The 13,391-nt window shown below is 44.0% G+C and overlaps 1 protein-coding gene across 1 annotated transcript in view; it reads left to right on the top strand.

Annotated features, from left to right (window-relative positions):
- The window catches only part of ITGA8 (integrin subunit alpha 8), a 713,969-nt gene that overhangs the window by 225,090 nt on the left and 475,488 nt on the right, over positions 1–13,391 (top strand). The gene's annotated exons all lie outside the window — the stretch shown is intronic.

Below are 13,391 nucleotides of genomic sequence, written 5' to 3'. Positions count from 1 at the left end.
TGGGGAGCCAATGTAACTTCCTCATAAGAGGGGAAGCATGTTGCCATCCGGGCTGATGAAAAATCTGTCTTGCCGCCTGGTTCTGCACAAGTTGCAGTCTTTTGACTAGATATAGTGGTAGCCTGAAGTACAGTGAGTTAGCGTAGTCTAAGTGAGAAATAACAAGGGCTAGAACTGCATGCACCAGTGCTTTCCTAGTAAGAAGTCTGCTAATTTTCCTTATCTTCCGTAACTGAAAGAAACAGGACTACTGTGCTGTTCTGGGACTTCATGGAAATGCTGCAGCTGTGACCCTGAGGCTCTTAGCTGAGGAGGAATGGGTTGAGGGAGAGCCCAGCCCAGCTGGCCAGAAGTGTGAGCTCTAAGGTTTTTGAGCAACTCCTATCAGGAATCAGCTTGGTTTCGTCTGGGTTTTATTTTAAGTGGTTGTTGTTCATCCAGTGGCTTGGAATTCAGACACAGAATTGGACGTGTCGTTGATGGTAAATATTAGTTGCAGGTCATCTCCATAATTGAATATGCTCACATTTCTTTCTCTTAAGGACATGATCAGAGGGAGTAAATACAGGTTGAACAGGTGCGGGGATAGTGAAGATCCCTGTGGGACTCCGCACATTCACTTCATATTAGGCGCAGTAAAGTGGGAGAGGCGAACAGACTGGGAACGGTCCTCCAGGAAAGGAAGTAATCTAGCTGAGAGCTGAACCCTGGATTCCTGCGTCCCTGACACGGTCCACTGAAATGCTGTGGTTGACCATGTCAAATGCAGCAGATAGGTCCAATAGCACCATAGCCTGATGGGTGCCCTTATCGGCATCCTCCCGTAGTTTGTCCAACACAGTCAGTATTACTGCCTCAGTTGAATGAGAGGGTCGGAACCCTGCTTGGTGGGGATCAAGGTAATGAGGCTGTTCAATGAATGAGCAGAGGCAGTTTGCCACATGGGATTCCAATACCTTGGCCAGGAAGGGAAGCAAGTATATGGGGTAGTAGTTAATTGGGATCAGGGGATTTTCACCCATTTCTTTTCAAAGGGGAACTATGATGGCTTTTTTGAAGGCTCTAAGGACACAGACCTGTGTTAATGACTCGATCAGAATAGAGAGGGCAGGCTCAGGATGTACAGTAAACACTTCTTTTAAAATACAAGGTGGACAGCTATCAGTAGGGGATCCAGATTTGACATTGGTCATAAGTTCCAGAAGAGCTTCTCTACTGATTGCCAGGAATTGAAGAAGGGAGCAGGGGTTTCTCAGTGCCGTTGGTAATGCCTCATAGGCATGTCTGGCAGTAATGCTGGCTATAATCGAAGTGACTTTGTCGGCCAAAAAGGAGTTCAAGGAGTTGCAGAGCACCTGGGAAGGGATTGGTTTTATTGTGACTCTATCAGGATTGGACAGCTCATTCACAATTATGAATATGACTTTCGATTTATTGGTGGAGCTCTGGATCTTTGAAGAGAAATAAGTGGCCTTAGTAGATTTAATGGATTTTTTGTATTCCTTAAGTTGAGCTAAGTAAATCTCTTTTTTAGCAGGGGAGTAATTCTGTCTGCATTTCCTTTCAGTTTGGCACAGGGCTAGTTTTTGAGTCTTTAAATCTTCGGAGAACCATTCCTCGTCCTTTTGACAACTGGCTGTTTTTATCGTCCTGAGGGGGGCATGTTCGTTACTGGCTGCTGTTAACCAAGCTGTGAAGTTTTCCTCGCTTAGGTTAACTAATAGCTGATTGATGGGAACTGGGTTCGCCAGTGAGCTACAATAAGCATTAATGTCAATGCTGTTCCAATTCCTTGCCATGAGCCCTCATTTAACTGGGGGTTTGTCTGTAGTTGTATTCTTGATCACAAACTTTATTAGAAAGTGATCAGACCATGTGCAAGGGGACACTGTCAGTGTGGACACTGTAAGAGTAGATGTCCAAATTTGTTCAAGTGTGTGTCCTTTGATGTGTGTGGGGGGATTTTACGTGTTGAGTAAAGTTCAACCCACTAAGTAGATCGGTCAATTCTGCAGAGTGTGGTCCACCTGTCACATCATTGGCCCAATAGTTAAAATCGCCGATCAGCAACATTTTAGCATGGTTGATTATTAGATGGGCCACCTGCTCACCTAACATTTGGGGGGAAGGGGCATATTCTGAGGGAGCCTATAAAGCATTACACAAATTAGGGGTACCAGAGCTGAGTCCAATTTAATAACTAGATTGTACACTTAGGTAATGTCTAGCATAGTGAGTGTGGTGAATTTCAATTCCTGATGTATTATGGCAGCTACCCCTCCACCAATTTTCCCAGCTGGTCAATTCACCTGAAGGATATAGTAGTTATCGGGGAGGGTGGCCAAGATATCAGGGGCAGACTCATGTGAGAGCCAGGTTCGGTTAATAAAAGAATGTCTGGTTTCTATGCTTTGTCTCATGGTGTCGCACCAAGATACTATAGCATGCACGTAGATTTGCCTTCCCCTTTACAATATTTCTTGAATGAAAGTGTGTCTTGTAAAGCGCACTGCTACCCGCACCGCAGGCCTCGTAGCGCTATAGACCGCTGGGGAACCCGTCCTGGCTTTCCCTGTGAGATAGTTCCTCCTGGGAGTCTCCAAGGTGAAACCAGGCATCCCTGGCATTTGTGGGGGGCCGTTGTGGAGATGAGGCAAGCTTAATGCCCAGAGTTACCGGGTGTGGTCCCTGGATTGAGTAGGCACCAAGGCGAGAATTATCGAGTCCGCTGATCATTTAGGTCCGAGACCCTGCCACGACGGGAATCGAACCCTGGTCCCAGCCCGTTCTCTGCTCTCGGGTCTGCCGCCTCTAACCAGTGAGCCACACCTCTCCACTCTTCAAAATCAAAGAGGACCAATGTTTTCACTTTTCATGATCACAAGTCAGCATTTGTTGTCTGTGCAAGAAAAGGAAAAATGTACTTCAGAAACCCATCAATTGGAGGTCAAGGTGAGTCACGAGGAGCAGAGTCATGAAAAGCGGAGTCTGACAATCAATTCACATTTATTTAAACACTGCTGCAAAGATAATAGCAGCAAGGACAAATGTATAAGTAAATCTGTTCTGGCTTTCTTAATTGGCCACAAAGAGGCAGCATTTAAATATCTTACAGGGTACAGCAACTTCTGTAGAGATCTTTACATGCCAAGCAATCTTCAGGGATAATTATTAATTGTAAGATAACTTTGGTAGTTATTACACGTTCTGGAAAAATCTGTGCTTTGTATAGGCACAATTTTGCCTCATAAAGTAACTTAGAAGGTTAATGTGCCTTCTGCAAAACCCATCGTGTAACATGCAGATCAAAGATTTGTATGTTATGTAGATAGGTAAGTGGGTTACAGCTTTTGACATGATAATCAGTTTGCTTATTTACAGTACATAACTTGCAATCCATTTTAGCACAATGCGCTATGAGCAGGCATCAGGGAGCTGCATAAAAGCTTCAAGATACGGGTTTAGAACATTAATATACTTTTCTCAATCTGTTGTTATACTGAGTTTGCTAAAAAAAAAGGCTTAATTTGGATAGTAATAGAGTCTTATGAGTACAGACAATCCCAATCACTGTTATATATTAAATCCTTAGACTGAGTTTCTTCTCACCATGTACTCTTAACATATAATGCCTAGTAAAATGCATGCTATGTGACTCTTGCACCTTATAACCGCCATTGTCTTATGTAACATTTCCTGTAAGTTGATTTACACTCTTCTATGATTTATTGTATCTATTTAATATGTGTTTTAAAGGTTTCCAACTCCCTACATTAGGATGAGTAGGGGTGTTAAAGAATGAAATAAAAAATCATTAGCAAGTACTATTTTAATCTTTCAAAGTTTATTGACAGATCGCAAATTTGATCTATCATCAACACATAACATCAAGCATAACAAATACAACATACAACATAAACGTCAATAAAATATATAAAATCCAGCTATTTCATTATATACATACATAAAGCATTGATAAAAACACAGGGACATTCTTTAAAGCAATTGCATAAGTGATCACAGAGTGGTGCAAATCTTAAGAATCAAAGCGACAATTTGTGTTTGATATACCAGGCCACAAGTACTATTTAATTCGATATTTGTGTCATTACTTATCTATGCAGATACAGCTGACAGTTTACAGTGCATGCATTTCTCTTAGATACAGGCGTTTAATAAAGGCAAAAATCTGCCTCCAAATCATAGCTCCTCTTAGGCACTTATGAAGTGATAACAAGCTGTTTGCTTTGTTTTCTTCCATTGCATTGGCACTTACTTGTTAGGCTCCAAATAGCTTATAGCTAGGAGGATACTCAAACAAAAGGAGGGCTGATTGTCCTTTAAATTAGATGTTTGCATCCAGCTTGAAATTAAAATAAGAAACCCCCTCACTGCCTGACGGTTGCTGCTTCTAATGGATAGCAGACAACGTGCAGTTTCTGCTTGCACGGAAAGCAGGCAGACAGCCTGTTGGTGCCTCTTGCATGGAAAGCAGACATGTGGTGCTGCTTGCATGGAAGGCAGGCAACATGGTGGGCCAGCTGAATGTTACACCTTGACGAACTCAGTGTATTCCACTGGGGCCATCCTGGATCCAGCTCGGCAATAGCTGCTGGATTCGGCGAGATTTCCCCTTGTTTCCTGCACAGCCTGCTAGTTCAAAGTACTTGATTAAAAATGTGTCAATTTGAAGCATAGGAGATCCACAACTTTGAAGAATTAATTATAAAAAGTTTACAATTGAGGCCCTCAAAATGAGTCTGGCTCCTAAAGCAAATATAATGTTGCCTGTAACACCAGATCACTTTGCAGTCACAAACAGAAAATGTTCTGGGGTGCAACAGGCATTTGAACCTGTTTTTGCACCCTCTGGGCACCATGGTACTAAGGAAGTGGCTACAAATGCTTATGCATCTCCTTATGTACTGTGGATGGGGCGGGAGCATATCTTGCACTATTGCAAACCCCAGGGGTTATTTTTACGTTTGCATAAGTGTATGGTCCTGTGAAAATGTGGAACTACCCTTGCCCATGCACTATTAAAGTTGGGCGCAGGGTCAAGCAGGCTCATGTGAGGCAAACTGATATGAAGAGGAGCACAGGGTGCCTACTGAGGATAACCCTTAGGTGTGGGCACAGGGGTTCTAGGGACCCCTAAGTCATCCCTTTGTAGATGAGTCCAGTCACATACTGTACCAACTTGAAGGGGGATCACCTTCCCTCTTCATTAGGCATTAAAGGCGGACCAGTGGTTTTGAACAACTGTTTCTGCTTTAATTGCTTTTCTGTCCCTGGTGCCTGCTGGAGTTTGCTCCTGTACTGGAGACAGCACATATAATGTGTCAATTGGCTCATAGTCCCTGTCTGTGCTGAGTGAAACAAATTGTGGCTGCGCCTGAAACAGACAGTGACAGTACACCAGGGGCCCCTAATATAAAAGAAATTGGTGATATCCACTCCTATATCAGGCACACAAGGGAACAGGTGATTGAATAGTTTTCAAACCATGATTCATATTGGGAGGCAAAGATAGAAAGTTTTACTTTAAGATGTAAAATCACATGACATCTTCTAAAAGGTGAACTTAATTAGCCACATTTCTTTGAGAAAGCCCTTAGTGACACAAATATACCTAGGCAACCAGGGATGAGAAGAAATGCAGTTTTTGTGACAGGAGGAATCTAAACGATGCTGGGATTAGACAGTTTGTTTTCATTAAATATAAACAATTTGATAGTGTTTTTTGTGTGCTCCAGGAGGGTTAAACGTTATTGGCTGCATCAGATAATTGCTGAGATACTTTTTTTATTGTGTTCATCAATGTTTTATGAGCACATTCAGACACAGGACATTTTAATGAACATTTTAGAGATGTTACTGTAAAGATTTATTCAATCAATTTAGGGATTGTCCGAATTTAATTGGGCGTAACGTGCAGTGTTGGGGTAGCGTATCATTCCCTGGAACTCTGTGCGTTACCCAAGTTCTGTTTATTGGATTTTCCCAACAAACATTACAGTATAAATGCAGATTAGACAGTTACAGAGCAGTAACAGTACACTTTGGACCCAATGCAAGTGTTCCAACACAATTGTCCAATCTTCTGGAAAGAAGGAAGCTTAGGGTGTACAAAGGTACTCTATGTATAAGGAATTTTATTTGAGACATGAGAGGTCAAAATGAGCTTGTGTACCACTGGCAGAATCTGTGTTTTATAATCCGTGGAACTGTAAACCAGCCCTGAATACGAGTCTATCTTCATTCAACTAGTTGCTAACAAACATCTGTCCTGTGGTTGGATTATTTTAACCGCTTTTGTTCACTTGTGCATCAAGGAGAACTTGGCCACTTGGACAGGCATCTGCTTTGTTACTGACCCCTCTATTTCCTTGAAGCATAGCTGGTCTCAACCTACAACCTGCATCAGGGAGGGTGCAAATTTTAGAATTGTATTGACCAGAGTGACATTGATTCAAATGGGATAACCTCACCAAGAATGTTTGAAATACTCCAGATTGAATGTTAAATGCATATAGAAAAGAAGCACCATATCCAAGACCGATGAAATGTGCAAAAACAGTGTTATTTTAGTAGTGTATATCTTTCAAGATAAATAGAAAAGCAGTATGTGTCGTCATTAAGAACATTTTGAATATTCTCCTGTTGACTTGACTAAAGGCCTCATCCTGAGTGATGAGATTTTGAACTGGTAACTCCGCCCCATTGTTATGGCGATCAGGATCATCTCTATCTCTAAGGGCGAAGGGCGAAGTCACCTGGTATTATGATGTGGACTCTAGTGTCCCCTCCAAAATGAGGAATTACCAGGGGAAGCAGATTTTCTGTATCCAGTTCCATCTGTTATTTCACATTTCTCCTCGATGTACATTTCACCCGGAGGCTAGACATTTATAAAGCCTTCAGCAAGAGAGACTCCAGGTGAAAGACAGAAGATCTGTGAGCTACTGTGTGGCTCACAACTCTGAGGGACTAGTAAATACTATTCACAGCCACATCAAAATTAAGAGGTCACTCATAACAAGGCATACTATTACAGTATTCCCTTCTAATCTTCAGGTTTTACTCTTTTAGATGTATTTATACAAAATTTGTTTTACAAAAATTAGTTAATCAGCTCACTTATTAAAATGGCAGAAAGCAGCCACATTTAATATATTTTAATATGCACCTTCCAAGTTGGTCTGACACCAGGCCAAAGATGGAGAGGGATGCACTTCCTTAGCTCCAGAACTACATGTCAACCACTCTCATCTCACAGGAAAACTGGCACAGAACAGATGAAAGATCAGCACATCTGACGACTCAACAGGAGGACACATAGTAGCACCCATTTGCAGCCTTATGTGGGGGGGGGGTGGAGAAAGTCAATTACATGAGTGGACCTGGTGATACAGGGAACAGCGGACACTTTGAATGCACATACTGATAGGACAGTGGTGGACTGGGGGGGGAACTGGCAGTTTTTATTGTCAGGCGACTGTGCCTGGTTTGTAAAAAAGGAAGGAACAAAGAAACCCTACTTTATATATAAAACCAATTTAAAATAAAAGAGAGTTGAAGATATAAATAAATTCACCCAGAAATATGTAAAGAACAAAAATTCTGATAAAATGTGAAGAAACACAGTACAAGCCTTGCCTATGCCATTAAGAAAATGCACTAGTCGTGATAATGCTCACTTTAGATGAGAGGCAAGCCTAATTTAGTGAGGCTACCTGTTCTTACGTTGTGCGTGCGGTTGCCTGTGGTGTGCGTTTCCACTCACTTTTGGGGCGAGACTTATTTTTTATGATCAAACTTTAACTCAGTGGGAGAGAAAAAAAGACAAGGCAAAAGAAAAGATAGAAAAATAGAAACAGAGAGGAAATAGGGATCAAACAAGCATTGACAAATCTAATAGATCTTGGCCGTGAAACCACTGGCTTTTTTAATGCTTTATTTTGTCTTAAATAGCTGCTGCCAATGCGAGGTTGTAAAACATAACAAAATGCGTTCAAAGTTGACATCTCAAATACATCCCCATTGGCCAACTTTGAATGCATTTTGTTATGTTTACGGATATATTCGGAAGTAGCGTTTTGAAAGTGTATCTCAGACTCAGATTCCCACACATTTTCTGTCAAAGTGGTGGGTTTTGGAAACCACAATACAAGCGTGATTCAGAGGTACTTGGTCTGTTCCGTAGTGTATGAAGTGCTGTAGCAAAATAGCATATCAACGTGTTGTAACCTTAATAGCCATCTCTTCCCCGCCTTACACCCCTCCCCTTTCTTCCCCATTGGTACAGTCCGCTCAGCTTCTGGGAGCGCATGATAGAACGTTGATTAGGAAGATTACCGCCAAGCTGGGAGCACCTGTATTATATTACTGTATTAAACTTACCTTGGAATTCACGTCGAGTAGTGTTTCTTTACTACATTCTTTGGCGACGAGGACGGGGAGCTGAGCCAGGGTCAGTTGGTGCCTCTCCCCTGGACAGATTTATGCTTGGGCGGAGGAAAATCGTGATAGGGAAGATCTACCCGGAGGGGATTGAAGAGTCGGCAAAAGCGGTTTGCTGGGAATGCAAGGGAGACTGGCACGTAGCTGAATATGATGAAAGGAGCGGACGACTTGTAGCGAAAGCGTTACGTTTCCGGAATTGAAAGGGCGTCTCTTTGCACGGTGACTAGTCCCCTCTGTGTAGCGGATGGCTGTCATACTGTCGACGTAAGAAGGGAATCCAAGTGTGTGACAGGACAGAGAGTCTTACCCTGAGGATCTGTCGAGTCGTTGACGGGAAGTTCCGGTTCAGCCATTGGCAGTGAAAAGCAGGACTCGGAAGCACTATCTTTTCCAACTTGACAGCGTACAAATCGAGTGTCACATCGGGCACAAGTGGGCATAGGCGAAGCGCGAGGGCAAGGATGGTGTCAGTGAGAAGAATCTACTCTCTCCTGTCGAAATCTCACAAGCGGTAGAAACTCCTCTGAGAAGGTGACGTGCGGCGCTCTGCGCACAGAGATACCGGAACCAGTGGTGTGGAGCAGCGTATGAAATTGAAGTAAGGCATTGTTCTTCATGTGCCGCATAACTGCGCAGGTCTATGTTGTTAGACCTGGATGCTGCGTGAGGAGAAGTGTGTGGTGCGGGGAATATAGGCGCATTTAAAATCAAACAAAAGGTACTGTTCTGAAGTGAGCGACAAGTGAAAGGAGCTGAGCGTTTTGTAAAGTCGCAATTGAAGCAGCGCAAAAGAAACTGATTTGAGGTGAGAGAAACTTACTCGAGGAATGAGTGAATGGCAGCGTGTGAAGACGCTAGCCCCTGACTCCCAGAATTAAAGGAGATGTGTAACAGAAAGCCTCGGAGAATCCTTGGGTGAAGGATATTAACTGGGTGGGACCCAGTCGGGACTGCATGTTGTGTTGAGCTTCTGAAATATTGAAAGACACGTGGAGCGTAACCTGTGGTGTCGAAGCCACATGACAAGGAACTGAGGTAGCGCTTTGAAACAGCGTGCAGCAGCCGTGTGAGATGATACATGAGGAACAAAGAGTGTAGCGAACCTTTGTCTCCGAGATTGAAGTTAAACTGAGGCAGCAACGAGAGCTGTATGAAGTGACTGTGAAGATCAGGGAAGGCAGTCAACCCCTGTTGTAACGCGCGAAAAGGAACTGAGGTAGCGCTTTGAAACAGCGTGCAGCAGCTGTGTGAGGTGATATATGAGGAACAAAGTGGTAGCGAACCTTTGTTTCCGGGTTTGAAATTAAACTGAGGCAGCAACGTGAGCTGTATGAAGTGACGGTGAAGATCAGGGAAGGCAGTCAATCCCTGTTGCAACGCGCGAAAAGAAACTGAGGTAGCGCTTTGAAACAGCGTGCAGCAGCTGTGTGAGGTGACATATGAGGAACAAAGAGTGTAGCAAACCTTTGTTTCCGGGTTTGAAATTAAACTGAGGCAGCAGGTGAGCTGTATTAAGAAACGGTGAAGATTAGCTGTGGCAGCATTGAGAGCGACTTAACCCCCTGAAGATGATCTGAGTGGGGAGTTTCCATTTTCTCCCCCCCTCCTCGGTAACCTCTTGTGTAAGGACCTGTGGCAGCGCGCAGAAGTTGGAGTGAAGTGAGTTCTGAAAACAGAGGGAGTGTGGTAAATCTACAGGGTTCTGCGTATGGAACCTATGCCATCGGCATGTAGAAGCAGTGAGTGAGGAGATTCTGAAGTATTGGAGAGAACCATTTAAACATCAGGGAAAGGTGAAGTTAAATAACTACAGCAGTATTGTAGAGTTCAAAACCAAGGCAGTATCTCTAACTGGTGAGTGGAGTATTCTGGAGCGTGACAAAACCTCAGGGCTCCAGGAAGTAAATGTAACCTCATCAACGTGTTGAAGCAACGTGAATAAAATTTAAGAACCCTAATAGCGCATAGAAAGGCTTGAGGAGATTCAAGAGTAATAGAAGGGGTGTGGCTACCCACGTAGTTTTGAACAGAAAACCTTAAGGTGGAAGAGAAGTGTGGCAGTTTGGGAAACTGTGAGGGTCCGATTGTGCAAGGAACCCTTGCGGCAAAATATGCACAGAGGTGAAGCAATTCAAGGTGAGAGGAACAAGTAGCTCTCCGTAAAAGAGGATCAAGATTTTAAGGGTCCCAAACCCACTTTCGGTGTTAGCAAAGCGGTTTTAGGGATTGCTGAAAGTCAAGCAAAGAAACAGAAAGCGGATTTGGAGAGTGGTTTTTAAAAGTAAAATCCTATAGGGTCTCTGTCACCTCCCTTGTGACTGACCTGGGAAAGCAAGTGGTCCCCCCAGAGCATCTTATAGCCATTTTTCTTAGTAGAAGGACTAAACATTTTCACGTGGTTGTTAAAGACAGTCGCATTATACATGGAGTGGGGCCAGAAGTACAATTTTCAGCCACCAGTGCCGTTTATGGAGAAGGATGATGAAACCGTTGCAGAATGGAGGGAATGGAAAGAATATTCTGAGGAATACATTAAAGATATTGAGGAAGAGGCAGTAACCTTCGTACCTAAGGAAAAGGCTGAAGTGGTGCATTACAGTTTAGGGGCTCGAGAGAGAAAAATGTACCACGAAATGGAAAAAACTTTCATGGAAGGGACAGTCCGCAATTTTTATGAGGACAGTTTGGGAGTGTTGGATGAATATTTCGCACAGGCCCCATTGGGGAAAGTACATAAGGAAGAAGTTCACAAGGATGAAATGAGCAGCAACAAGGGGCGAAAGCAAAGCAAAGTAAACCAGAGGTGCACTATCTGCATTGGAGGAGTGATGACTGATATGTTATTAGATTCAGGATCGCCTCATAGTGGGGTAAGCAAGAGTGACTGGAAGAAATTATTAACTAAGAAATATGGAAACGTACTGAAAGAGGCTAACATATCCCTGGAGACATATACAAGGGAGGACATCGACGTAGAAGGATACCTAGTCATGGAATTAATGTACGAGGGAGAGTATACAAGAAGTAATATATATGTTACAGAAAGAGGACCCACCATGCTAGGGTGGAAGGATCAAAAGAAATTGAAAATAACCCTCAATGGGAGTAGAAGAGAACAAATGAAGGAAAAGGCATGGAAACAAAGTATGAGTGTAACCAAGGGTAGCGCCTTAGTAGCCTCCAAGCCGACTTCAAGGGTGGTAGATGGGTGCGAAGATGCAGCTAGTTTTGAAGAACGTGTGGAAAGCACAGTCAAGTGCAATCTGAGAGAAAGACGCGGTGGAGAAGGCGCAGCCAGTGTTGGAGAACGTGTGGAAGATACAGCCAAGCGCAAACTGAAAGAAAAACGAGTACATTACCAAGGTTTTGTGGAGGAGAGAGAAAGACGTAAGAAACACGAGAGGAAAAACGTTGTAGGTGAAATAGGTGGTGAAGGAGAATTCGGGAGAAAAGGAGAAAGCATCAATTCCACAGCTAAAGAGTGGAAAAGGACAAAATGTAAGAGTATCATTTCCAATTGCAAAGAGACGGGTCTAAGTACCCTGTCGTTTGAATTCAAGACAAAAATGAAGAAGGAGTCTGTGGCCAAATGTGTACAAGGAAAAGAAGAAGACGCAAGTTGGCTGAAAAAAAGAAATGAGAGAAAAGATGAACAATTACCTAGTGCCTACAGTGGGAAGTTGGAGAGAGAAAGCAAGGGAGTGCAGAAAGTAATAAAAGGTTTCCCACACTTGGTCCAGTCTGGTCAGAAGGGATCACTCTATGACAATAGGAGTGAGTACCAGTTTGGGGTCCCAGAAATCTCTACTGAGTTCCTCTATGGTAGACGCGAGAAGAAACAAGGGGACGGACGCAGTGCTGATGAGACCAATGAGGATCAACGGGAGAAGTTTGAAAAGGAAGCCGATAAAGGCTGGGAGTTGGGCAAGGTCCAAGTGATGAAGGACAAAAGACGTCCTAGACCGGCCACCATGGATGATGTGGTAAGAGAGACATAGTGTGCCAGATGGAGTGTACGACCTGGACTCTGGCCCCGGTACTGTTTATAATAGTAAATTGTAACCACACCTCCAGCAACATCCCTCTTGAGGTAGATGGAAAGACTATCAAGAGAAGTGGGGGATTCGTTGTAAGAAACAAAAGTTCGTTTTGAGACTGTTGTAGGTTATAGTGGGGTGGCCTAGGTGGCGTCCTAGCATTGGGAAGATTCTGCCACTCCACTCTTCACACCCTTTATGTGACTCCATCCAGTTTCGGGGCAGGACCTGGTGCAACAGGACTCCTCCGTCCTAGCCCCCCTGTTAGCTCCTTATCGAGGCATACGGTGGGTCACGTTCCTCCCCACCATTGTATTCCATTACCATCCCTCTGTGGGGATTTCCATTCCGGTGCCAGGGGTGGGAGGTCTATCTCCTCTTCCTTAGTCCTGTTATCTGCCCCGGGGGGCTCTCATCCCCCAAGGCCACCACCCGGGGAGGGATCTAGTGGAACGCCTCATCCTCTGGCCACAGAGTTCCCCAGTCCTGCCTCTCCCCAGGGTTCTTCTTCAGTTGGGTCCTTCCCCTATAGTTGCCAAGGGCACTGTTCGACACTTAACCCCTCCGGCTGTTGTCTCCTTGCAGCCACCTAGCGGGGTCCGCCGTTTCCATCCATCACTTTCCCGCTTTTCCCTTTAGGGGGGAAGGTGTGTTGTAACCTTAATAGCCATCTCTTCCCCGCCTTACACCCCTCCCCTTTCTTCCCCATTGGTACAGTCCGCTCAGCTTCTGGGAGCGCATGATAGAACGTTGATTAGGAAGATTACCGCCAAGCTGGGAGCACCTGTATTATATTACTGTATTAAACTTACCTTGGAATTCACGTCGAGTAGTGTTTCTTTACTACACAACGCCTTTACTAGGAGGCAATGGAAAGATTTGTCTCGC

The sequence above is a fragment of the Lissotriton helveticus genome, chromosome 10, assembly GCF_964261635.1.
Source record: "Lissotriton helveticus chromosome 10, aLisHel1.1, whole genome shotgun sequence".
NCBI classification, from domain to species: domain Eukaryota; kingdom Metazoa; phylum Chordata; class Amphibia; order Caudata; family Salamandridae; genus Lissotriton; species Lissotriton helveticus.
The sequence above is the reverse complement of the archived record's forward strand: the minus strand, read 5'-3'. Positions and strand labels throughout refer to the sequence as shown.